General features: G+C 47.4%; 1 protein-coding gene and 1 long non-coding RNA gene across 2 annotated transcripts in view; one reads left to right on the forward strand and one right to left on the reverse strand.

The window, feature by feature from the left end:
- Window positions 1-24,520, reverse strand: part of LOC138260948 (uncharacterized) — a 114,445-nt gene that overhangs the window by 56,111 nt on the left and 33,814 nt on the right. The gene's annotated exons all lie outside the window — the stretch shown is intronic.
- Window positions 1-24,520, forward strand: part of LOC138260942 (serine protease 23-like) — a 72,390-nt gene that overhangs the window by 602 nt on the left and 47,268 nt on the right. The gene's annotated exons all lie outside the window — the stretch shown is intronic.

A 24,520-nucleotide genomic window follows, 5' to 3' on the forward strand; every position in this document is an offset into this window, starting at 1 on the left:
GAGAGAGACTGAAGGAGAGGAGTGGAGACGTGTGCACTGGGAGAAGAGACCGCTGGGAGAGAGGGAGAGTGTAGAAAGATACTCACAGGGGGAGAAAAGGGGAGACTTGTGGTCTGGGAGAAGAGAGAGTCACATGGGGAGAGGAGAGAGAGACGTGTGCATGGGATAAGAGACAGCGGGGGGAGAGAGTACAGAGAAAGTCTTAGGGGAAGAGAAAAGGGGAAGTCTGTGCTCTGGGAGAAGAGACTGGCGAGAGAGACACATGGGGAGACGTGCGCTGGAGAAGAGACAGAGAGTGGCGGGTGAGAGCAGGGGAGACTGCTCTGACAGAGTGCAGCGAGAGTCCCGGAGAAACCGAACAGGGAAAGGTGTACTCTGGAAAAAGAGACAGCAGGGGTGAGAGATTGCAGAGAGTCCCGAGGAAGTGCTCTTGGAGAAGAGACAGTGCTCAGAGAGGCAGCAGAGAGCGTGAGAGGGGAGGGGTATACTCTGGGAGAAGAGAGTGCAGGGAGAGAGAATCAGAGGTGAAAGTGAAGAGGGAGACGTGGATTCAGGGAGAAGAGACGTGGGACTAGAGTGTAGCAGAGTGACGAGAGAGAGGCGCTCAGAGGGGAGAATGAAGAGAGAGGCGTGTATCCTGGGAGAAGAGACAGAGAGTGCAGAGAGAGAGATACTCAGAAGGGAATGAGAAGAAAGAGACGTGTATTCTGGGAGTAACGACAGAGTGCAGAGAGAGGCACTCAGAGGGGAGAGTGAAGAGAGAGGCTTGTATTCTGGGAGAAGAGACAGAGAGTGGCGCTCAGAGGGGAGAATGAAGAGGGAGACGCGTATCCTGGGAGAAGACACAGAGGATTAGAGTTACATGAGAGAGAGTGCATCTGGGACAAGACTGAGTGCAGAGAGTCACAGGGAAAGAGAACAGAGACGGGTATTCTGGGAGAAGAGAGTGCAGAGAGAGACACTCAGAGTGAAAAGAGACACGTGCATTCTGAGAAGAGACGTGCACGTGTGTGCACGGCTATGTGTGGACATCTATCCTCCCGTGCACACGACGGGATATACTCGCGTAAATGTGTGCACAATGGAATCCAGCGCACCGAAGCACGCTTATGTAGAAAGCAGCGCTCGACATCTCCCACTATTGAGCAGACGGTGGGTGCGGGGGTGCGCCTTAGGGGTGGGCTAATGAGGTGGCGTAGCCGCGCCCTCAGGACTTAGGTCATGGTGGGGGCAGAGCCGGGTTCAAGGATAGGGCAGGGGTGAAGGTTTTACAATAAGGTTGTGGTTTAGGGCTCCAGTAGGGCGCTTTCCCAACTCTGGGTCAGGGTCGAAAGCAGATATTTCGTGCGTCGTAAAAGTCCAATCATTCATCTATCTATCTATCTGTGAGTTTTATAAAGCGCCAACATGACCAGAGAGCATCAGAGCACTGGACAGAGTAAGGCAGGTAAACAAATGCAGAACACGGAGTATTTACAGGTGAAGTAGGGGCGTAGGAGACAATACATTTCTGGGGGGGGGGGGGGGGGGGCAGGGACAGCCTTGGGGACTTTCAATCAACCCTATACAAATCGCTGGTTGTTTACGAACTGCAGGCTCCGATAAATATACACAATCATATATATTGGAAGTGAAATAGGGAGAAAGGAAGGCATGTTTTCAGTCTGAAAGTATCTTTTATTGTTATTTATATTCACAAAGTAATTAGCTCAAATGTGAAAATAACATGTTGATTAACCTTGCATCTTCATGCACCAAGCAAATCAAGGTAGGAGGGTAAAGGGGAAGAACATACCCTTTGCGCCCCACACCCATCATGCCCTTCGCCTCATGCCAATTGGAACCGCACTGGAGAGATCAAAAGCGATCAGGTACAAGAGTTGTAAACTGTGCTTGGAAACCAGAGTTCTAATAACACTTCTACTCCTGTGTGTGATCTTGGGCAGCTCAGCTCCACATCAGTCAGAACTAGAAGCATTTCAACTGAAGAGGCTCTTGGAGTTACAGGCTATATAAACATGGATTCTCTAATCCCTGTATAAACTGCAGTCACTAATTTCTTTAGAAAAGGCTGTTTGTGATGCACCAAGTCACAGCGTGTAAAGAAAAGACATTCACTGATTATAAAGAAAAGACATCAGAAAATGACTATGATAGGGTTATTACAGTCGAGATCTGACATTACAATGCCTTCTGCCATAGCTAGCAGCCAAGGTAAAAGGCAGATCAGGTCAAGGAGCATAATTAATAAAGCTGTTTAAAGCAAAAAATGGAATGTTGCTTTTCTTTCTTCTGCTCTACTTTAATAGCTTGGAATGACAGAACCTATGCACTAAGGTTTTAAGTGGTTTGTGGGAAAGTTGGTGGTGTGACCATGTATTATATGGGGTAAAATGCCCCCTGTGTACATAAGGATATTGCAAGTTACCTTAAAGTTCATACCTTATAAACAAGCAGTGGCAAAGCCAATTTGTCTCGCCTATGTAAGTTCTATTGCCTTTGCCAATGTGTTTTAGCCATGATGTACACTAGTGAGACTTCTATTCAGCATGGCTCAAAGTTAATGGCATAAAGGAGAATAATGTGTCATCGACTGGTGTGGCGTAGTGTCATGGAGTGAGTAGAGTGTCCTAGAATGGAGCAGTAAACTTAACTTTGAAGGAACAGGGATCCCTGGAAAAAAATGCAACACCACTCCCATAAACAATGATATTAAAGTAGTATGCAAATGGAATGTTTTATGCATTTATTCAATCAAAATATAAAAGATCAAATGTAGTGGGAAAACATCAACAGGGGAAATCAAGAAAGACTGGTATTCGGGCATTACACAAGTTATCTGGATGACCCAATGTCGCCAATTACAAGAATTTTTTTTAAAGTAACCTATATAGTACAGTGGTTTGGAGGAGGCTGGCCTGGTTTGTAGTGGGTACCTATGGTACTTTCACCTTATACCACATCCAGTTATCTCTTATTAGTGAAATGTAGGCAGTGCCTAGACGCCAGGCTCTCTAGGGGTGGCTGTAGCCAAGGCTTATCTAGGAGACATGCAAAGCTCATGCAATACCATTGTAGTCACACAGTACTCACACACATGAAAGAAAATACCCAGTGTTACAAAAAAAAAGGTACTTTATTTTAGTGACACATATGCCAAAAATACCATAGAGACTATACTCCCTTAGGAGGAAAGTAATACACCAATTATATACACTAGTATGCAGCAATAGCAATAAAAACAGAAAACAGTGCAATTAGTGAAAATCACAATGGTTAGAAATGGGCCCGGGGGAAACACAAACTATGTACTAAGAAAGTGGAATGCGAATGTCGGTTTCCCACCTAGGCAAGTGTGGTGTGTAGAGGGGCGCCGGGAGTATTAGAAAATACCAAAGGTAAGTAATAGAACCCACCTCAGAGCCCAGGAAAGCAGGAGTAAATCACAGTAACTTTCCCAGAACACACAAGAACACGAGAAAAAGATAATGCAAGAACCAGAAGATACTTCAAGACACAAAGGGTGGATTCCTGGACCTAAAGACCTGTGGAAGAATGGTACTCAATCAATCAATCAATCAAATATTTATAGAGCGCACTACGTACCCGTTAGGGTTTCAAGGCGCTTGGTGGGGGGGCTGCTGCTACTGGTCGAAGAGCCAGTCTTGAGGAGTCTCCTGAAGGTGAGAAGGTCCTGGGTCTGTCGCAGGGTGGTCGGGAGGGCGTTCCAGGTCTTGGCGGCGAGATAGGAGAAGGATCTGCCGTCGGAGTTCTTGCGTTGGAAGCGGGGAACGATGGCGAGGGCGAGGTTTGCGGAGCGGAGTAGGCGGGAGGGGGCGTAGAAGTTGAGTCTGTAGTTCACGTAGGCTGGTCCGGCGTTGTGGAGTGCCTTGTGAGCGTGGGTGAGGAGCTTGAAGGTGATCCTCTTGTCCACGGGGAGCCAGTGGAGGTCCTTCAGGTGGTGGGAGATGTGGCATCGGCGGGGTACGTCGAGGACCAGTCGGGCGGAGGCGTTTTGGATGCGTTGGAGGCGTCGCATGTCTTTAGCTGGGATGCCTGTGTAGAGTGCGTTGCCGTAGTCCAGTCTACTGCTGACGAGGGCCTGGGTCACCGTTTTTATGGTTTCCATCGGGATCCATTTGTAGATTCTACGGAGCATGCGGAGGGTGTTGTAGCAGGAGGAGGAAACTGCGTTGACCTGCTTGGACATGGTGAGGGCGGGGTCGAGGACGAAGCCCAGGTTGCGTGCGTGGTTGGTTGGTGTTGGAGGAGGTCCCAGTGCGGTGGGCCACCAGGATTCGTCCCAGGCCGAGGGGGTGCGTCCGAGGATGAGGACCTCCGTCTTGTCGGAGTTCAATTTCAGGCGGCTTTTTCTCATCCATTCGGCAATGGACTTCATTCCTTCATGGAGGTTGGCCTTGGTGGTGTGTGGGTCTTTGATGAGGGAGAGGATGAGCTGGGTGTCGTCAGCGTAGGAGAGAATGTTGAGATTGTGCTGATGGGCCAGTTGTGCGAGGGGGGCCATGTAGACGTTGAACAGCGTTGGGCTTAGGGAGGAGCCTTGGGGTACGCCGCAGATGATGTTGGTGGCTTCAGAGTGGAAGGGAGGGAGTCGAACTCTCTGGGTTCTGCCGGAGAGGAAGGAGGAGATCCAGTTGAGGGCTTTTTCTTGTATTCCGGCTTCGTGGAGGCGTGTTAGTAGGGTGCGGTGGCAGACTGTGTCGAAGGCTGCGGAGAGGTCCACGAGGATGAGGGCTGATTTTTCGCCGTTGTCCATGTGCTGTCTGATGTCGTCTGTGGCGGCGAGGAGGGCAGTTTCGGTGCTGTGGTTGCGTCTGAAACCGGACTGGGAGGGGTCCAGGATGGAGTAGTCCTCGAGGTGGTGGGTGAGCTGAGCGTTGACGACCTTCTCGATGACCTTCGCCGGGAAGGGGAGGAGGGAGATCGGGCGGAAGTTTTTGAGGTCGTTGGGGTCAGCCTTGGGTTTCTTGAGGAGGGCGTGGATTTCGGCGTGCTTCCAGCTTTCCGGGAAGGTTGCGGTTTCGAAGGATAAGTTGATGGTCTTTCGAAGTTGGGGGGCGATGGTAGAGTCGGCTTTGTTGTAGACGTGGTGGGGGCATGGGTCTGAGGGGGATCCTGAGTGGATGGAGTTCATGATCTTGCAGGTTTCCTAGTCGTCTACGTGGGTCCAGGCGGTCAGGCAGTTGGTGTGGGTGGAGCTGTCGGAGGTGGGGTCTGGCGGAGGCGTGGTGTTGAGGCTGTCGTGGATGTCGGCAATCTTCTGATAGAAGAAGGTGGACAGGGCATCGCAGAGTATTTGGGAGGGTGGGATATCGTTGGCATTGGCGCTGGGGTTGGATAGCTCTTTTACGATGCAGAAGAGTTCTTTGCTGTCGTGTGCCTTGTTGTTCAGGCGTTCTGTGAAGTGGGAGCGTTTGGCGACTCGGATTAGCTGGTGGTGCTTGCGGGTGGCTTCCTACTAAGTCCAAGAAGCAAAGAAGAGTCCAGGGAGGACAGGATCCCCCGCTAACCCGAATCAAGGTGCAAAAGAAGAACCACTGGTGAAGAACAGCAGTCAGTACTGCACCCAAGAAGATGGATGCGGGTTGGTGCAGATGATATCCCACAGCGGATGGATGACTGCAGTCTGGTTTGCATCGCTGGATTCCACCAACAAGCCTTGGCACAGGCAAAGCTCATGGTTAATGGAAAATGGCACTGCCCGGAACCAGGAGGGACCTGGTGGACTCTACCCAGGAGGAGGAGTCAGAGGGGGCTCTCAGCAATTCAGAGAGCCCACAGAATACCAGCCAGCACACACAGGAGTCCCCCAACACGGGGACAAAGGAGTTGCAAAAGGAGGCCCACGCAGCACAAAAACAAAGGATCCCACGCCACCAGTGAACCACTCAGGAAGCCGTGCATCTCAGGAAGGAGTGCAGGGGGCCGGAGTTACATTGTGCACAAAGAATTTCATAGAAGGATGCCACACGCCTTGGCAACTGAAAAACAAGTGGTGCACGGGGTACTGTCTTGCGTGAGAAGGCAAGCTCTTACCTCCACCAAAGTTGGACAGTAGGACGTCAGGACCATCAGGACCACTTCAGTCTACCACCCGTGATGCAGAATCCATGCAACTCGTCAGGAGAGGGGACCCATGCAGATGGTCATCATTGCAGAGAGGTGCCTGCTGAGGCAGGGGAGTGACTCCTTCACTCCAAGGGAGATTCGTTCATTCTTCTGGTGCAGACTGAAGACAGGCTGTCCTCTGAGGATGCACGACCGGGAAACAGCTGCAGTTGCTGGCAGGAGCTGAAGTTACAATGTTGCAGAGGTCGTCTTTGCTTCGTTGTTGAAGTTTGTGGAGTTCCTGGAGGGTCCAGATGCAGTTTCTTCGGTGAGAAGGTGAAGTAAAGGATGCAGAGGATTCCTGCTGGAGTCTTGCAATCTGAATTTGAAGATCCTCCCAAAGGGGAGCCCCTAAATAGCCCTGAAAGGGGGATTGGTCAGCTAAACAGGTAAGCACCTATCAGGGGACGGCTCTGACACCACCTGCTGGCACTGGCCACTCAGATGCTCCCAGAGTTCGCTGCCAACTTGGAATCCAAGATGGCAAAACCCAGGGACCCTCTGGAGGAGCTCTGAGCACCACACCTGGGGTGGTGATGGACAGGGGAGTGGTCACTCCACTTTCCTTTGTCCAGTTTCGTGCCAGAGCAGGGACTCTGGGTACCTGAACTGGTGTAGACTCGATTATGTAAGGAGGGCACCAAATGTGCCCTTCAAAGCATTTCCAGTGGCCTGGGGAAGGAAGCTACCCCTTCCAAACCTATTCCCAAAGGGAGAGGGTGTAACACCCCTCCCCCAAAGGAAATCCTTTGTTCTACCTTCCTGGGCTTGAGCTTCTCAAGCAACAGGAGGGCAGAAACCTGTCTGAGAGGTGGCAGCAGCTGGGGCTGCCTGGAAAACCTCAGAAGGTTGGAATGGCAATACTGGGGGTCCTCTAAGGAGCCCCCAGAGCGCATGAAATCATACAACCAATGCTTGCAAAAGCCTTGGGGTATGATTCCAACATGTTTGATACCAAACATACCTATGTTCGGAGTTACCATTATGTAGCTGGGATTGGGGAGTGACCTATTTCCAGTACACGTGTAAAATGGCATCCCCGCACTCCTGAAGTCTGGGAAAATGGTCCTGGAGGTCGTGGGGGCACCTCTGCTAGTGCAGGGGTGCCCTCACACACAGGTACTCTGCACCCTGCCCTCAGGGCTGGAGGGCCTGCTATAGGGGTGACTTATAAGTGACCTGGTGCAGGGTAACTGACAGTGAAAGGGTGCATGCACCTTTTCACGCAGGCTGCAGTGGCAGTCCTGCAGAAGCCTTTGCATGGGCACCCTATGGGTGGCAAAAGAAATGCTGCAGCTCATAGGGATCTCCTGGAACCCCAATGCTCTAGGTACCCAAGTACCATATAATAGGGACTTATAAAGGGGCACCAGTATGCCAATCTTCGGTGAAATACTGAGTTACCAGTATGCAACAACCATAATTTAAGGGAGAGAGCATACCTGTTGGGGTCCTGATTAGCAGGATCCCAGTAGACACAGTCAAACACACTGGCAAACGGGCCAAATGTGGGGGTAACCAAGCTAGAAAGAGGCTACTTTCCTACAAGGTTAGCATCCACAATAATGATTTACAAGCTTTTATACACAGACTTTTACATGAATGACTCAAATAGTGAATCAAGAAGTCATTAGCTCATAGTACCTATGCTTATGCCAAATTATGTACAATATCACAAATTCAAGTCAAGGTACTTTGGCCGACGATATTTCGATCCCCTAGACAAGTATCAGGATCATCCTAAGTCTTTGTTAAGCTTGAGTTAAAAGGGTTACATAGTGCTTGTAACCAAAACGGACAAGATAAATCTGACTCGCGTCTCATATGAGTGAGAAGGCAATCAATGGAGATCTGAATCTCTAATCAAGCGCCAATGCCATAAAGTAGTAGTAGAGTGGAGTAGTGTCACAGTGTAATAGAGTGGAGTGGCAGAGTGTCGTAGAGTGGAAAGGCATAAATATGAGTGAACTGGAGTAGAGTGAAGTAAAATAACGTGAACTTGCATAGAGAAAGTTGGGTAGAGTGGTGTGGAGTGGCATAGAGTGGAGTAAAGTGGAATGGAGTGGCGTTCAGGGAGTTGTGTAGGGAGTTACAGAGTGGAGAAAGTGTTAGAGTTTAATGGAATAGAGTGTCAGAGTCTAGTATCATGGAGTGTAATGTCAGAGTGAAGTGTCATAGAGTGGAGTTGGGTGGTCTAGAGTGAAGTGGCATAGAGTACAGTGGTGCAAAGTAGATTGGTGTAGAGTGTGGTGGTATAGAGTGCGTTGGTTTTGAGTAAAGTGGTGTAGAGTGCATTGACGTAGACTGCACTGGTTTAGCGTACAGTGCAGTAGCGTAGAGTGGTGAAGAGTAGAGGGGAGCAGAGTGGAGTGGCACAGCATAGATTGCAGTGGTTCAGAGTGATGTGTCATAGAGTGATGCAGTGCATGGTAGAGTGGAGTGGTGCAAGGTAGAGTAGACTGGTGTAGAGTGCAGTGATGCAGAGTAGAGTGGCACAGAGTGTAGTGGCATATAGTACATTGGTGTAGAGTGCAGTAGCGTGGCATATAGTTGAGCGGTGCAGAGTAGAGTGCCGTGGTGCAGAGTAGAGAGGAGTATAGTTCAGTGGCAGGGTGCAGTGTTGCAGAGCAGAGTGTCATGAAGGGCAGTGGTGTAGAGTAAGTGGCATAGAATGCATTGGTGTAGAGTAGGGTGGCGTGGAGTTCAGTGGCAGAGTGTAATGTTGCAGATTAGAGGGTCACAGAGTACAGTGGTGTATTGTAGAGTGGCATAGAGTGCAGTCGCCTAGAGTGCTGTGGCGCAGAGTACAGAGGCATTGAAAGCAGTGGAATAGAGTGCTGTGGTGCAGAGTAGATTGGCATAGACTGCAGTGGCATAGAGTGCATTGGTTTTGAGTAAAGTGGTGAAGAGTGCACTGGCAGAGTGCAGGGGTGCAGTGTACAATGGTTAGAGTAGAATAGCATAGATTGCAGTGGCGTAGTGTAGAGTGCTGCAGAGTAGAGTGATGTAGAGTGGAGTGGTACAGCACGGATTGCAGTGGCGTAGTGTAGAGTGCTGCAGAGTAGAGTGTTGTAGAGTGGAGTGGTACAGCATAGATTGCAGTGGCGTAGAGTAGCACAGAGTGGAGAAAAGTGTTGTAGGGTGCAGTGGCATAGGGTAGATTGTTTCAGAGTACAGTGAAGAAAAGATAAAGAAAATATAATATACTTCAATATGCTTAAGTATGTAATGATAACAACATAAATAATAACGCTAGGCATAACGGCCAAAAATGAAATATGGCTTCTCCCTGTTAGCCACGCTGTAATCAAGCCCTTCATTACCTAGATAAAAAAGCATTAAGCATAAATCTTAGAAAAATATACCCTTCTAATACCTAAATTGTTGTGGGAAAGGGTAAAATCTGGGCCCAATTTCGACTTCACTGTTTCACCAACTGGTGTGATCTCAGGCAAATACAAATACTGTGTTTCACAGTCTCCTTTCTAGCCTGCAGGCACCAGGCTGAGTGGGACTCTGTTTTCTCTTTAGATCTTCCTCATTGTTCTGCAGCTCCTCTTAAAGGCCTCCTGCAGTGCTCCTCTTTAAGGCGGCAGCAGGTGATGCAGACAGTAATCATCCAAAACTCTTCTCCTCCTCGTGCCCTTTGTTCTTATGAGCACCCTTAATGCCCACAGCTGTGAACTGGACAAGCAAAACGGCAGCGGGCCTCCTGACTCCCCTTCATTCTGTTACCATCAGATTGGAGGATGGTTCCTACAGGGCTATTAAAAGTAGCGCTTTTGTGCGCTAATGGCCTTCTGAATAATAGATGTAAAAGTGGAAATTATTTTGTCACCTTGTCACCCCCACTTTCGTCCCCCGTGTCCCCCACCCTCCAAAATCTGGGGGGATACATCCCCCGCGTCCCCCACACTTCCTACGCCCATGAGGTGAAGTGCATTTTAAGAATGATGGTTACTCAGGTAGGTAAGTATATCAGTTGTAGCTGAGTATTGTGTGTTACCGTTAGATCATGTAGGTACAAAACTATATTACAAGTAGCTTCAGAATAGACCGAGATTACTCAGTACTGTTACATCATTGTCCAGTCGATCGCTGTAGTAGGTATTTATCAAAAATAAGTTGTTTCACGCTCTCCTTGAAAGTCCGAGAAGATGGGTTTGTGCAGCGGAGAGAGGGAGTTCCACATCTACCAGTAAAGCACTACCAGTAAAGCACCTAGAATTGGTATTTTCAGTTTTTAATAAAGGCGGTTCAAGAAGAACACTTGTTGCGTTTTCTGGCTTCTAACTCAAATGTCAGGCTACATCTTCTGACAAATCGCTGCTACAGGGTTTTTTTTTAACAGGGGATTGGTGTTTACAGCGCCTCTCACTTTGCAGTCACAGAAAGAAAATTAAAGTGAATTATGTGACAATCTTGCTGGGGTACAGGGAATGTGACAGGGAAGGCTGTAGTACATAATTTTTTTAACACACAAAAAATGTAAATACCTGTAAATGAACTGATAAACATTCAGCAGTCAGGGAAGTAAAAATGAAGCACGTTTTTTTGTAATTCTGAAGTGTGATGGAACTGAAGAAACAAATCAAGACACTTAACTGGGTGATGCACAAATGGTAAACATTCAGTGAAACATGATTTCCACACTTTACCATTTGAGTGCTATATAGTTTTATCAGTTTAACCGTGTGTGGAAAGGTAGTGGCCATTTAAATGGGAAATGTGTTGTCTGTAGATGACAGTGCACTGCACATCATGCTTTAGTCACATTAAGGAAACTGCTGCCTCGTGTCCATTACAGGTAGGTGGGATATGAAGGTTTGTTGCTCTAAAAAGTGGGTCGTTGTTCTAAAAAGTTTGGGAAGTGCGCATGCAAGGTTTAGGGTTGTGGCTAGACCAAGGCTTAGGGTTCATGTTAGAGGTGGGGTAGGGTTACTGCTGGAGGATGGGAGAGGCACGGTTGTGGTTACAGTAAGAATTAGGGTTAAGGTTTGAGAAAGGTCTAGGGGTAAGCTTAGGGTTTGTGTATGGTTATAGAAAATTCTGCGATTAAACTTAAGGATACTGCCAGAGAAAGGTTTATGGTTAAGGTTATGGTTAGCTTTAGAAAAAGGTTCAAGATTATGACATGAGCAAGGTTTAAGACTAGGCCAGGGTTATGGTTACATTAAGGTTTAAGGTTAGCAACAGGTTTAGGGTAAAGGCTGGAGAAAGGCTTAAGGGTCTAACTAGAGTAAGTTTTAGTGCTAGGCAACGGTTATGGTTAGGGCTACAGTAAGGTGCCAGGTGCCCATTATGTGCTGCAAAATCAGCATGAATGGCACCACGCGGCAAAGGGACATAGGGCCTGATTCTAACTTTGGAGGACGGTGTTAAACCGTCCCAAAAGTGGCGGATATACCACCTACCGTATTACGAGTCCATTATATCCTATGGAACTCGTAATACGGTAGGTGGTATATCCGCCACTTTTGGGACGGTTTAACACCGTCCTCCAAAGTTAGAATCAGGCCCATAGTTCTTGACTTGATTTTGCTGCACTCGAGTAGATTTTCTAATCGAGCGGCACCTTTCTCACTGCGAATGGTCACAACCGCGCGCAACCTCCCGCTCTGGAGAAATCTCATTGGGTGCTCTCCTAGCAACTGAAAATCTAAAAATCAGCACCAGCAGCACAACATGCCTAATTCTGCCCATTCACAGAACTCCGCAGAATCTCGCAGAGTTTTCATGTAACTCCACGGAATTCAGTGGAGTAAAACTCTGTGAGTTCCGCCCACCCCTAGTATTCTCTCTCTTCTGTTTTCATCATTATGACTTTGATGCTTGGCAGTACATCCTGAGGTGCAGTCAGGTTAAAATGTAGACATTTTGTATGAATCCTGTTTGTGGAAGATGTTGACACTCCTCCTGAATTGGTTGATTGTGTCTTTGATACTGTGGTGGGAATGCTGTCTTATTTCCTCTTCTCACTTGTTGGTACCTCCTCCTGCGAGTCTTCTTCTTGTCACCATGTTGTCCATGTCATTGATATTCAAGGTTCCAGTCCATCCTCTTCCAGCTGGTAAGGTCTACAATATACCCCTGATTGAATGACTTACACCTTTGTATCGGTGTCTTCTTTTGAGTGTTGTCGTAAGACTGCAGTGAAGTGCCTCTAGTTCTCCTCGTGTTGTTGTAATGTTGTGGTGAAGCACGTCTAGCTCTCCTTTGTATTGCTAGAAGTTTGCATTGTAGCAGGTCTAGCTCACCCTTTGTGGTGTTATAAGGTTATGGTCTAGCTCTCCTTCATGTTGCTATCATGTTGCAGTGAAGCTCGTCTACCTCTCCTTCATGTTGTTGTCATGTTGCAGTGAAGCTCATCTAGCTCTACTCCGTGTTGTTATCATGTTGCAGTGAAGCACATGTAGCTCTACTCCGTGTTATGAGGTTGCGGTGAAGCACATCTAGCTCTTCTTCGTTTTGTGTTAAGGTTGTGGTGAAGCACATCCAGCTCTCCTACGTGTTGTCATAAGGTTGGGGTGAAGCACATCTAGCTCTCCTACGTGTTGTCATAAGGTTGTGGTGAAGCACGTCTAACTCTCTTTTGTGTTGTCATAAGGTTGCTGTGAAGCATGTATAGCTCTCCTTTGTGTTGTCATAAGGTTGCGGTGAAGCATGTATAGCTCTCCTTTGTGTTTTCCTAAGGTTGTGGTGAAGCACGTCTAGCTCTCCGTCGTGTTGTTGTAAGGTTGAGGTGAAGCACGTCTAGCTCTCCGTCGTGTTGTTGTAAGGTTGAGGTGAAGCACGTCTAGCTCTCCTACGTGTTGTCGTAAGGTTGGGGTGAAGCACATCTAGCTCTCCTACGTGTTGTTATGAGGTTGCTGTGAAGCACGTCTAGCTCTCCTTTGTGTTGTTGTAAGGTTGCGGTGAAGCATATCTAGCTCTCCTTCGTGTTGTCATAAGGTTGTGGTGAAGCACGTCTATCTCTCTTTTGTGTTGTCATAAGGTTGCGGTGAAGCATGTATAGCTCTCCTTTGTGTTGTCATAAGGTTGTGGTGAAGCACGTCTTGCTCTCCTTTGTGTTATTGTAAGGTTGCAGTGAAGCACGTCTAGGTCTCCTTTGTGTTGTTGTAAGGTTGCAGTGAAGCACGTCTAGCTCTCCTTTGTGTTGTCATAAGGTTATAGTGAAGCACTTCTAGCTCTTCTTTGTGTTGTCATAAGGTTGCAGTGAAGCACGTCTAGGTCTCCTTTGTGTTTTCGTAAGGTTGTGGTGAAGCACGTCTAGCTCTCCTTTGTGTTGTTGTAAGGTTGCGGTGAAGCACGTCTAGCTCTCCTTTGTGTTGTCCTAAGGTTGTGGTGAAGCACGTCTAGCTCTCCGTCGTGTTGTTGTAAGGTTGAGGTGAAGCACGTCTAGCTCTCCTTCGTGTTGTTATAAGGTTGTGGTGAAGCACGTCTAGCTCTCCGAGCTGTCGTAAGGTTGTGGTGAAGCACATCTAACTCTTCGAGTTGTCATAAGCTTGTGGTGAAGCACATCTAGCTCTCTTTTGTGTTGTCATACGGTTGTGGTGAAGCACGTCTAGCTCTCCGTCGTGTTGTCGTAAGGTTGAGGTAAAGCACGTGTAGCTCTCCTTCGAGTTGTCGTAAGGTTGTGGTGAAGCACGTCAAGCTCTCCTTCAAGTTGTCGTAAGGTTGTGGTGAAGCACATCTAGCTTTCTTTCTTGTTGTAAGGTTGCAGTGAAGCACATCTAGCTCTCCTTCGAGTTGTCCTAAGATTGTGGTGAAGCACGTCTAGCTCTCCTTCCTGTTGTCATGAGGTTGCGGTGAAGCACTACTTCTCCCTCATGTTGTCGTGAGGTTGCAGTGAAGCACATCTAGCTCTCCTTCATGTTGTTGTAGGGTTGTGGTGAAGCACGTCTAGCTCTCCTTTGAGTTGTCATGAGGTTGCGGTGAAGCACTACTTCTCCCTCATATTGTCGTGAGGTTGCAATGAAGCACATCTAGCTCTACTTCATGTTGTTGTAGGATTGAGGTGAAGCACGTCTAGCTCTCCTTTGAGTTGTCGTAAGGTTGTGGTGAAGCACGTCTAGCTCTCCTTCGAGTTGTCATAACGTTGTGGTGAAGCACGCCTAGCTCTCTGTCGTGTTGTCATGAGGTTGCGGGGAAGCACATCTAGCTTTCCTTTGTGTTGTCATAAGCTTGCGGTGAAGCACGTCTAGCTCTCCTTTGTGTTGTCATAAGGTTGCGGTGAAGCACATCTACCTCTCCTTTGTGTTCTCATAAGGTTGCGGTGAAGCACATGTAGCTCTCCTTTGTGTTGTCATAAGGTTGCGGTGAAGCACATCTACCTCTCCTTTGTGTTCTCATAAGGTTGCGGTGAAGCACGCCTAGCTCTCCTTTGTGTTGTCGTAAGGTTGCAGTGAAGCACGTTTAGCTCTCCTTTGTGTTGTCATAAGGTTGTGGTGAAGCACGTCTAGCTCTCCTTCATGTTGTCGTAGGGTTGTGGTGCAGCATGTCTAGCTCTCTTTTGTGTTGTAATATGTTTGTGGTGAATCGTATATAGCTCTCCTTCCTGTTGTCGTAAGGATGTGGTGAAGTGCTTCTAGTGCTCCTTTGTGTTGTTATAATGTTGTTGTGAAGCAGGTGTAGCTGTCCTTCATGCTGTTGTTAGACTGAGGTGAAGTACATCTAGGTTTCCGTCGTCTTGTTATACGGTTGGGGTGAAGCACGACTAGCTCTCCCTCAAGTTGTCGTAAGGTTGCAGTGAAGCACATCTAGCTCTCCTTCGAGTTGTCCTGAGGTTGTGGTGAAGCACACCTAGCTCTCCGTCGTGTTGTCGTAAGGTTGAGGTGAAGTATGTCTAGCTCTCCTTCGAGTTGTTGTAAGGTTGTGGTGAAGCACGTAGCTCTCTGTCGTGTTGTCATGAGGTTGTGGTGAAGCATGTAGCTCTCTGTCGTGTTGTCATGAGGTTGTGGTGAAGCACGCCTAGCTCTCCGTCGTGTTGTCCTGAGGTTGTGGCGAAGCACGCCTAGCTCTCTGTCGTGTTGTCCTGAGGTTGTGGTGAAGCACGCCTAGCTCTCCGTCGTGTTGTCGTGAGGTTGTGGTGAGGCACGCCTAGCTCTCTGTCGTGTTGTCCTTAGGTTGTGGTGAAGCACGCCTAGCTCTCTGTCGTGTTGTCGTAAGGTTGAGGTGAAGCACGCCTAGCTCTCTGTCGTGTTGTCGTAAGGTTGAGGTGAAGCACGCCTAGCTCTCTGTCGTGTTGTCGTAAGGTTGAGGTGAAGCACGCCTAGCTCTCCGTCGTGTTGTTGTAAGGTTGAGGTGAAGCACGCCTAGCTCTCTGTCGTGTTGTCGTAAGGTTGAGGTGAAGCACGCCTAGCTCTCCGTTATGTTGCCCTGAGGTTGTGGTGAAGCACGCCTAGCTCTCTGTTGTGTTGTTGTAAGGTTGAGGCGAAGCACGTCTAGCTCTCCGTTGTGTTGCCCTGAGGTTGTGGTGAAGCACGCCTAGCTCTCCGTCGTGTTGTCGTAAGGTTGAGGTGAAGCACGTCTAGCTCTTCGTCGTGTTGCCCTGAGGTTGTGGTGAAGCACGCCTAGCTCTCCATCGCGTTGTCCTGAGGTTGTGGTGAAGCACGCCTAGCTCTCCGCCGTGTTGTTGTGATGAGGCACGCCTAGCTCTCCGTCGTCTTGTCATGAGTTTGTGGTGAAGGACTCCACGCTCGCCCTCTGGCTCCCTTGGATCCTTCAGGGTGGTGTGTAGGACATCTGACCCTCTGGGGACTGCAGGCTGTGCATTACTGAACAGTGGTCCGGCCAGGCCAGGGCCTTCCCCACCAGGGCATTGTCAGTGTCTGACCGGAAGTGCCCACTGGGTCCTTCCGCACTTGTCTACGGTCCAGATGTTATGTGATCTCTTAAGGAGGCCAATTCACAAGCTTCATTTTAGGAGCCAAGCTCTACTCATACAATTTAGGTAGATTTCCTTCTATTTTAGAATTCACAAATATCCCCAGGAATAGATTTTCTTTTACTCCTACCTCCCTCCTTTCACCTCTAAAATGGATCCAATGCGGCACAGCCCTCTGCACATCACAGGTGCTTCTCTGCACCAGGAAATGACTTTCCAGCTGGAGAATCCCTCCAATTAAACTGCATGAACTTTTTGATTCGAAGTTCCCGTGCCTTCTTTCCTTACCAGCTAGCGACCCCGGAACTGGGCACCCGGGTTCGAGTCTCGGCGTCGGCTCAACACCCTGTGATTCTAGGCAGATCACTTCATCTCCCCGTGCTACAATTCAGCGCCTTGAGACCCTCACGGGTGATCTGCAGTGCTTCACAAAACCTGGATTTATTTATTTATTTACATTCTCACACCAACGTTTCGGGGTACATGTATACCTGGTTCTGGTGATACTGCACGTGCACAGTGCCATGTGTAAGCACCTGGGGCCATATGTACGAACACATTTTCCCATTGACACAGAATGGGAAAAACCCTTTGCTACATCTGGCCCTTGGTTCCTGGTGATACTGCACGTGCACCGTGCCTGGTGATACTGTAAGCTCACGTGCCTCATAAATGTGTAAGAACCTGGTGATATTGCACGTGCACAGTGCCTGGTGATACTGTATGTGTACAGTGCCTGGTGATACCTGGGAAGGGGGATTTTAATATTCTTGGAGAACGTTTAGAGGCCGAAAGCTGGAGATCGGATTTTAAACTAAGCAGGTTGGACGATTTTTAATTGTTGTTTGGTGTGGTTTTGATGGGAAGGGGAGTTTGATGGGAAGGGGGATTTTAATAATCTTGGAGAATGTTTAGAGGCCGAAAGCTGGGGGAGACTAGAACTTGAATTTGAAAGAAGCACTTTTCTGGGTAGTGTCTATTTTTGGCTGGACCTGTGGTGTTTTGGGTCAGCCGGCATTTAAACTTTTAAACTTTTAAAATAATTTTTAAACAGTAGAATTTTTAAGCTGCTCGGTTGTTAGTGAGGGGAGCAGACATTTTTCCCTCTCACGAGCGACCTATTGGAGATCTGCCATCTTGGGTGGTTGACGGTCTAGTTGACTGCAATCCGAAGAGACAAAACTGGACCCGGCGTCCGCACAGCGGGCGCGCCAAAGGCAAGCACGTCTGCGCCCGTCCGCACCTGGACGGGGCTAGGGGCCACTCCCTTTGGACCAGAAGAAGATGGTGAGTTCCGGTATCTCATATACATGGGGGGAACTTAGGGACCTTATGAATAGTCCAGGGGAAGGCTGCCGTCTTTGTCCCAACTTAGTGTTGGGGGCGTGGACCTGTCCCGCTTGCGATTGGGCTCTGCAAGAACCAAGATGCTCAGATTTAGGGCAGCCGGAACAAAGTTTGGTTCTTTAGCTGATAAATTGCGGCTCTCTGCCAGCACATAAGCTAGATATAAATCTTCTTCTGAGCGAGAAGTCACCGGCCGCCCTCTTTCTTACTGAAACCTGGCTCAATGAGGGCTCGGGGAGTTAGCACTGGCTCTACCTAAAGGGTATGTTATTGCAAGATTTGATAGAGAGAAAGGTAAAGGAGGGCGCATAGCGGTCATTTTTAAACAAGGCCTTCTTTTTAGTTGCTCTCCTTTGGACTTTTTAGGGTGCGAAGGGATGAGTTTTTCTCTAACTTTTAACCCAACTTTCACATTTTCAGGAGTGTTACTGTATCGACCCCCAGGACCCTATGAAGAATTCCTTAACATATTACCAGAGCGGATAGCTGAATTAATCGGCAGGAAACCCAATTTAACGGTGTTAGGAGATTTCAACATCCAAGTGGATAATTTAAAACTGACGGCAGCTAAGCGTCTGGTGAACGATCTGGAAGCGTTAGGATTACATAATTAATTTGTGGTCCTACACAGGAGAGAGGACACACGATAGACTTGGTATTTAGTAATCTTCCCACGTTGAGTGCTCTGCCCCCTGCTCCTGTAGCCTGGTCTGACCACTTTCTAATTACTTTAAAAATCAAGGTGTCCAATCAGTACGGCTTTCATCAGCCTTTAAACAGGAAGGTAAGGAAATGGCACAGCCTGAAGGTAGATGAATTGGTTAATCTGTTAATCAGAAGTAAAAAAGATTTTATGAGGGACCATCAGATGGACTTTACCCTTTTTAATGACTGGATTTTTAACAGCCTTGAGATGGTACTGCCCTATAAAGCTCCTTCTGGGACAGAGAAACGGAGACAAGTCCCCATGGTTCTCCCCTCAGTTAATGACACTGAAGAGGAATTGTAGGCGCGTCAAAAGAAAATGGAGGAAATCATTAAAACAGGTAGACCGGGAAGAGTAATGATGCTCAATTAGGCTTTATCATAGTGAGATAAGACTAGCTCAAGTAACCTATTATGGGGACAAAATTGAAAAGGCGGTGGGCTCTTCAAAATAAATCTTTTGTATTTTGAAGGAGTTGCTTTACTCCCCTATTGGCCCTGAAGCAACTGTAGCTTCAGTGGAACACAGCAATAATTTTGCCTCATTCTTCTTACAGAAGATTAAGGATATTTATAAGAATTTCCCAGGTGAAGATGTGATAAGTTCCGTTCAGCCCATTGAGAATAAGGAGGGTGACAATTTCCTAAAAAGTTTTCCCTCTATCTCTGAAGAAGGTACTTCCTGGCTTCTTAGTAAATTGAAGTCTGGTTCTCCATTAGATCCCGCGCCTCCTCATATAATTATGCAGGGAGGTTGAGCCACAATACCGGTGATAACGGAGCTGTTAAATAGCTCGGTACCTGAGTCATGGAAGCATGCAGTGGTAAAGCCCCTGCTGAAGAAACCCAATCTAGATGGAGCCGAACTTAAGAACTATAGGCCAATTTCTCTTCTTCCATTTATGGCAAAATTAATTGACAAGCATGTCAACACTCAAATATCTGGATTTTTGGAAGTACATAAGATTTTGCACTCTACGCAAATGGGCTTTAGACCAGCCCACAGCACTGAATTAGCTATGATAGTGGTTACGGAAGAAGCCAGAAAACGGATGGATCTGGGACAGGTGACCGCAGTAATAATGTTGGACTTAAGCGCTGCATTTGATACAGTCAACCATGGACTACTAATTCAAAGAATCGGAAAAAGTGGTATTAAAAGCCTGGCGCTTAAATGGTTGAGCTCTTTTCTTCAAAACAGATCTTTTCAGGTTTTAGATCGTTCTTTTTTTTCAGACCAGTTTAGACTTCAATGTGGAGTGCCACAGGGTTCATTCTTGAGCCCGACTCTTTTTAATATTTATATGGCTCCCCTGGCAGATGTTGTGGAACCTTTTGGTGTATCGCTTGTATCATATGCGGACGACACACAACTGGTAGTCACTTTCTCCTCTAGTAAGGATATTGATAATTCAGTGTTACCTGCCTGCCTGCAAGCGGTGTCGTCTTGGATGACAGATAGCAGGCTTCAGCTTAATGAAGAAAAAACTGAAATAATGTTTTTGGGAAGGCTTTCCAATCTGGCAAAGAATATTTTGCCATCAATACAATTAGAATAACTACCTCCACCGAAAGACCATATCAAAGCATTAGGAGTCTGGTTAGACACCACTCTAACTTTAGACTATCAGGCTAGGAGACTTTCAGCTACCTGTTTTGGAATACTGAAGTTACTTCGTGAGGTCATTGGTGTGCTTCGCCCTTGGCCAGGTTGGACTACGGTAATAGTCTTCTCCTGGGTTCCCCAGGGGATGTGGTCAATAAACTGCAAGTAGTCCAAAATGCGGCTGCCCGGTTACTGTTTAATTTACCTAGGTCGACTTCGGCTATGGAAAGCTTTGACCGCTTTGCGTTGGCTCCCAGTGGGGAAAATAATTAAGGTCAAAGCTTTGTGTATTTTTCATAGAGCTTTATACAAAGGGGCTCCTCATCAATTAAAACATTAGTTTCATTTTATGCACCTACGAGAGCCTTAAGATCTTCTTCTAAAGCCTTGGTAGTGCTCCCTAAAGTAAAAAGAGCTTCTTGGGGAGGCAGATCCCTGAAGTATCAGGGAGCCGGACTCTGGAACTCTCTACCACTTAATATTCGTTTGATGAGACAGGAGACTGAATTTCGGAAGGCCATCAAAACATGGCTATTCTAATGTTACGGTAGTTTTCTTCTTCCCATCCCTAGGCGGGATGATCCCTCCAGCTTGTTTAATTTTCAGTCTAAGTAGCGCTACAAAGCCTCCGGGTAGTATGGCGCTATATAAAACACTGTAACATAACATAACATACCGTAAGCTCATATGCCTCATAAATGTGTGAGAAGCTGGTGCCTGGTGACCTGTGAACACCTAGTGCTTGGTGTACACAAGGCCTGCTGATGCTGCCATGGGGTGCCTGGTGATACTGCACGTGCACACTGCCTGATGGTACTGTAAGTTCACGTGCCTCATAAATGTGTAACAACCTGGTGATACTGCACGTGCACAATGCCTTGTGATACTGTAAGCTCATGTGCCTCATAAATGTGTAAGAACCTGGTGCCCGATGATACTGCACGTGCACAGCGCCTGGTGATACTGTAAGCTCAAGTGCCTTATAAATGTGTAAGAACCTGGTGCCCAGTGATACTGCACGTGCACAGTGCCTGATGACACTGTAAGCTCACGTGCTTCATACATGTGTAAGAACCTGGTGATATTGCACGTGCACAGTCCCTGGTGATACCGTAAGCTCACATGTCTCATAAATGTGTAACAATCTGTTGCCTGGTGACCTGTGAGCGCCTAGTGCTTGGTGTACACAAGGCCTGCTGATGCTGCCAGGAGCTGCCCGTGATACTGTACGTGCATAGTGCCTGGTGATACTGTACGTGCACAGTGCCTGGTGATACTGTACGTGCACAGTACCTGGTGATACTGTATGTACACAGTGCCTGGAGATACTGTAAGCTCACATGTCTCATGAATGTGTAACAATCTGGTGCCTGGTGACCTGTGAGCGCCTAGTGCTTGGTGTACACAAGGCCTGCTGATGCTGCCAGGAGCTGCCCGGTGATACTGTACGTGCACAGTGCCTGGTGATACTGTACATGCACAGTGCCTGGTGATACCGTAAGCTCACATGTCTCATGAATGTGTAACAATCTGGTGCCTGGTGACCTGTGAGCGCCTAGTGCTTGGTGTACACAAGGCCTGCTGATGCTGCCAGGAGCTGCCCGGTGATACTGTACCTGCACTGTGCCTGGTGATATTGTAGGTATATAGTGGCTGATGAATATCATTGGCACAGCTTGGGGGGGCTGTTTGGGTGTCACACACCCTTAATAAATGCAATGACCTGTTCAAAGTTGGGTCCATGGGCTCTAAGTTGTGTTTTTCGAGGTCTGAACATAGTAGTGACCTATGTCCCTTGGAACAGGAAATACTCATTTAAAGCCCCCCCCCGTGTCTGTCCCACACACTACATGCCAAAGATAAAGTAAGGCCATTATTCAGCTGTGTCCACCCAGTGCATCATTTCAGAGAATAAAGCTGGGCTTCGCCTTAAGAGAAGGTGCTTGGCACTCCCAGACAATGTCACAGCATCTCTGGACTGATGGACAGGCAGGGACCAGGGCAGGTGCCAGTGGTCCTCTGCTCGAGTGGAGCGCTCCCTCTGTGCTTTGTGTGGCGTGGAGTGATTGAGTCGGACAAGAGTACACAACATTCTCCCCTCTACTTGTATTTTCGGGAACAGAAGGTATTAAATGAAGCAGCAGAGAGATCCCTTGCACATGTCCCTTCATCCTCCCTCCTTCCAGCTCCCTTATTAGCATGGCAGCCCTGACTTCATCCCTCGAGCTGCAAAGGTGCATCATACAGAACCCAAATGTGCATATTTACATTCATTTCAGCCATCGTGAAAATCTTTCAGAAAACAATGAGAAGCACAAGCTTCTGTTGTTGGAGAGGTGAGTGGTAGATCAGATGGAATGCAGTGAAATCCCAATCTCATACCCCCTACAAATCTCATGGAGCAGGCCACGCCCCTGCTGGTGGTGATGTGAGTAGATGATAAATAGTGATACTGTGGGTATACGGTGAGACTGAACACTGGTGCCTGGTGATGATGTGAGTATGAATTATATGGTGATACTGTGAGTATATGGTGATACTGTGAGTATATGTTATATGGTGATACTGTGAGTATATGGTGATACTGTGAACAGTGGTACCAGGTGATACTGTGAGTATATGTTATATGGTGATACTTTGAACACCGGTGCCCGGGGATACTGTGAGTATATGATATATGGTGATACTTTGAACACCGGTGCCCGGGGATACTGTGAGTATATGATATATGGTGATACTTTGAACACCGGTGCCCGGGGATACTGTGAGTATATGATATATGGTGATACTGTGAACACTGGTGCCCAGTGATACTGTGAGTATATGATATATGGTGATACTGTGAACAATGGTGCCAGGTGATACTGTGAGTATATGGTGATACTGTGAACAGTGGTACCAGGTGATACTGTGAGTATATGGTGATACTGTGAACAGTGGTACCAGGTGATACTGTGAGTATATGTTATATGGTGATACTTTGAACACTGGTGCCCGGGGATACTGTGAGTATATGATATATGGTGATACTGTGAACACCGGTGCCCGGGGATACTGTGAGTATATGATATATGGTGATACTTTGAACACTGGTGCCCGGGGATACTGTGAGTATATGATATATGGTGATACTGTGAACACCGGTGCCCAGTGATACTGTGAGTATATGATATATGGTGATACTGTGAACACCGGTGCCCAGTGATACTGTGAGTATATGATATATGGTGATACTTTGAACACCGGTGCCCGGGGATACTGTGAGTATATGATATATGGTGATACTTTGAACACCGGTGCCCGGGGATACTGTGAGTATATGATATATGGTGATACTTTGAACACCGGTGCCCGGGGATACTGTGAGTATATGATATATGGTGATACTGTGAACACTGGTGCCCAGTGATACTGTGAGTATATGATATATGGTGATACTGTGAACAATGGTGCCAGGTGATAATGTGAGTATATGTTATATGGTGATACTGTGAACACTGGTGCCCAGTGATACTGTGAGTATATGATATATGGTGATACTGTGAACACTGGTGCCCAGTGATACTGTGAGTATATGATATATGGTGATACTGTGAACAATGGTGCCCAGTGATACTGTGAGTATATGAAATATGGTGATACTGTGAACACTGGTGCCCGGTGATGATGTGAGTATCTGTTATATGGTGATACTGTGAACACTGGTGCCCGGTGATGATGTGAGTATCTGTTATATGGTGATACTGTGAACACTGGTGTCTGATGATGATGTGAGTATATGTTATAGGGTGATACTGTGAACACTGGTGCCTGGGGATACTGTGAGTATATATTATATGGTGATACTGTGAACACTGGTGCCTGGGGATACTGTGAGTATATATTATATGGTGATACTGTGAACACTGGTGCCCGGTGATGATGTGAGTATCTGTTATATGGTGATACTGTGAACACTGGTGCCCGGTGATGATGTGAGTATCTGTTATATGGTGATACTGTGAACACTGGTGTCTGATGATGATGTGAGTATATGTTATAGGGTGATACTGTGAACACTGGTGCCTGGGGATACTGTGAGTATATATTATATGGTGATACTGTGAACACTGGTGCCTGGGGATACTGTGAGTATATATTATATGGTGATACTGTGAACACTGGTGTCCAGTGATACAGAGATATGATTCCATGAGCAAAAGCTGCATGTTGATACTGCCAGGTGATGCTATAAGTACACGGTGCCTGGTGATATTGTAAGCACATAGCACCTCGTGTTATTGTAAGTATACAGTGCCTGGTGTTAGTGTGAGTATACGCTGTGCGTAGTTTACGGTGAGACTGCCTGGTGATTCTGATACTGCGAGCCCATTGTGCCTGTGGATACTGCGAACCACGGTGCCTGGTAAACAGTTCCTCGTGATACTCTTTGCACAAAGTGGCTGGTGATACTGTGAGCACAAGGTGCCTTGTGATACTGTGAGTACACAATGCTTCGTCACACTGTGAGCATGGTGACTGGTGACACTGTACAGTGACTCATTATACTGTGAGTACATAGTGCCATATGGTACTGTGATCACACTGTGCCTGATGATGCTGAGAGCACACAGTGGTTGGTGCTACTGCACAGTGCATTGTGTTACTATGAGCACACAATACTAGTGTTAGTATACAGTGCCTCATTATACTGCATGCATGGTGCCTGGTGATGTTGTGAGTACACATTGCCTGGTGATACTTCAAGCAGCCGGTGCTTAGTGATAATGTACAGTGTCTCGTGATACTGCTAGCACACTGTCGGACGATACTGTATTGTGCCTCATGATACTGTGAGCACTCAGTGC

Source organism: Pleurodeles waltl, chromosome 2_1 (genome assembly GCF_031143425.1).
Source record: "Pleurodeles waltl isolate 20211129_DDA chromosome 2_1, aPleWal1.hap1.20221129, whole genome shotgun sequence".
NCBI lineage: Eukaryota > Metazoa > Chordata > Amphibia > Caudata > Salamandridae > Pleurodeles > Pleurodeles waltl.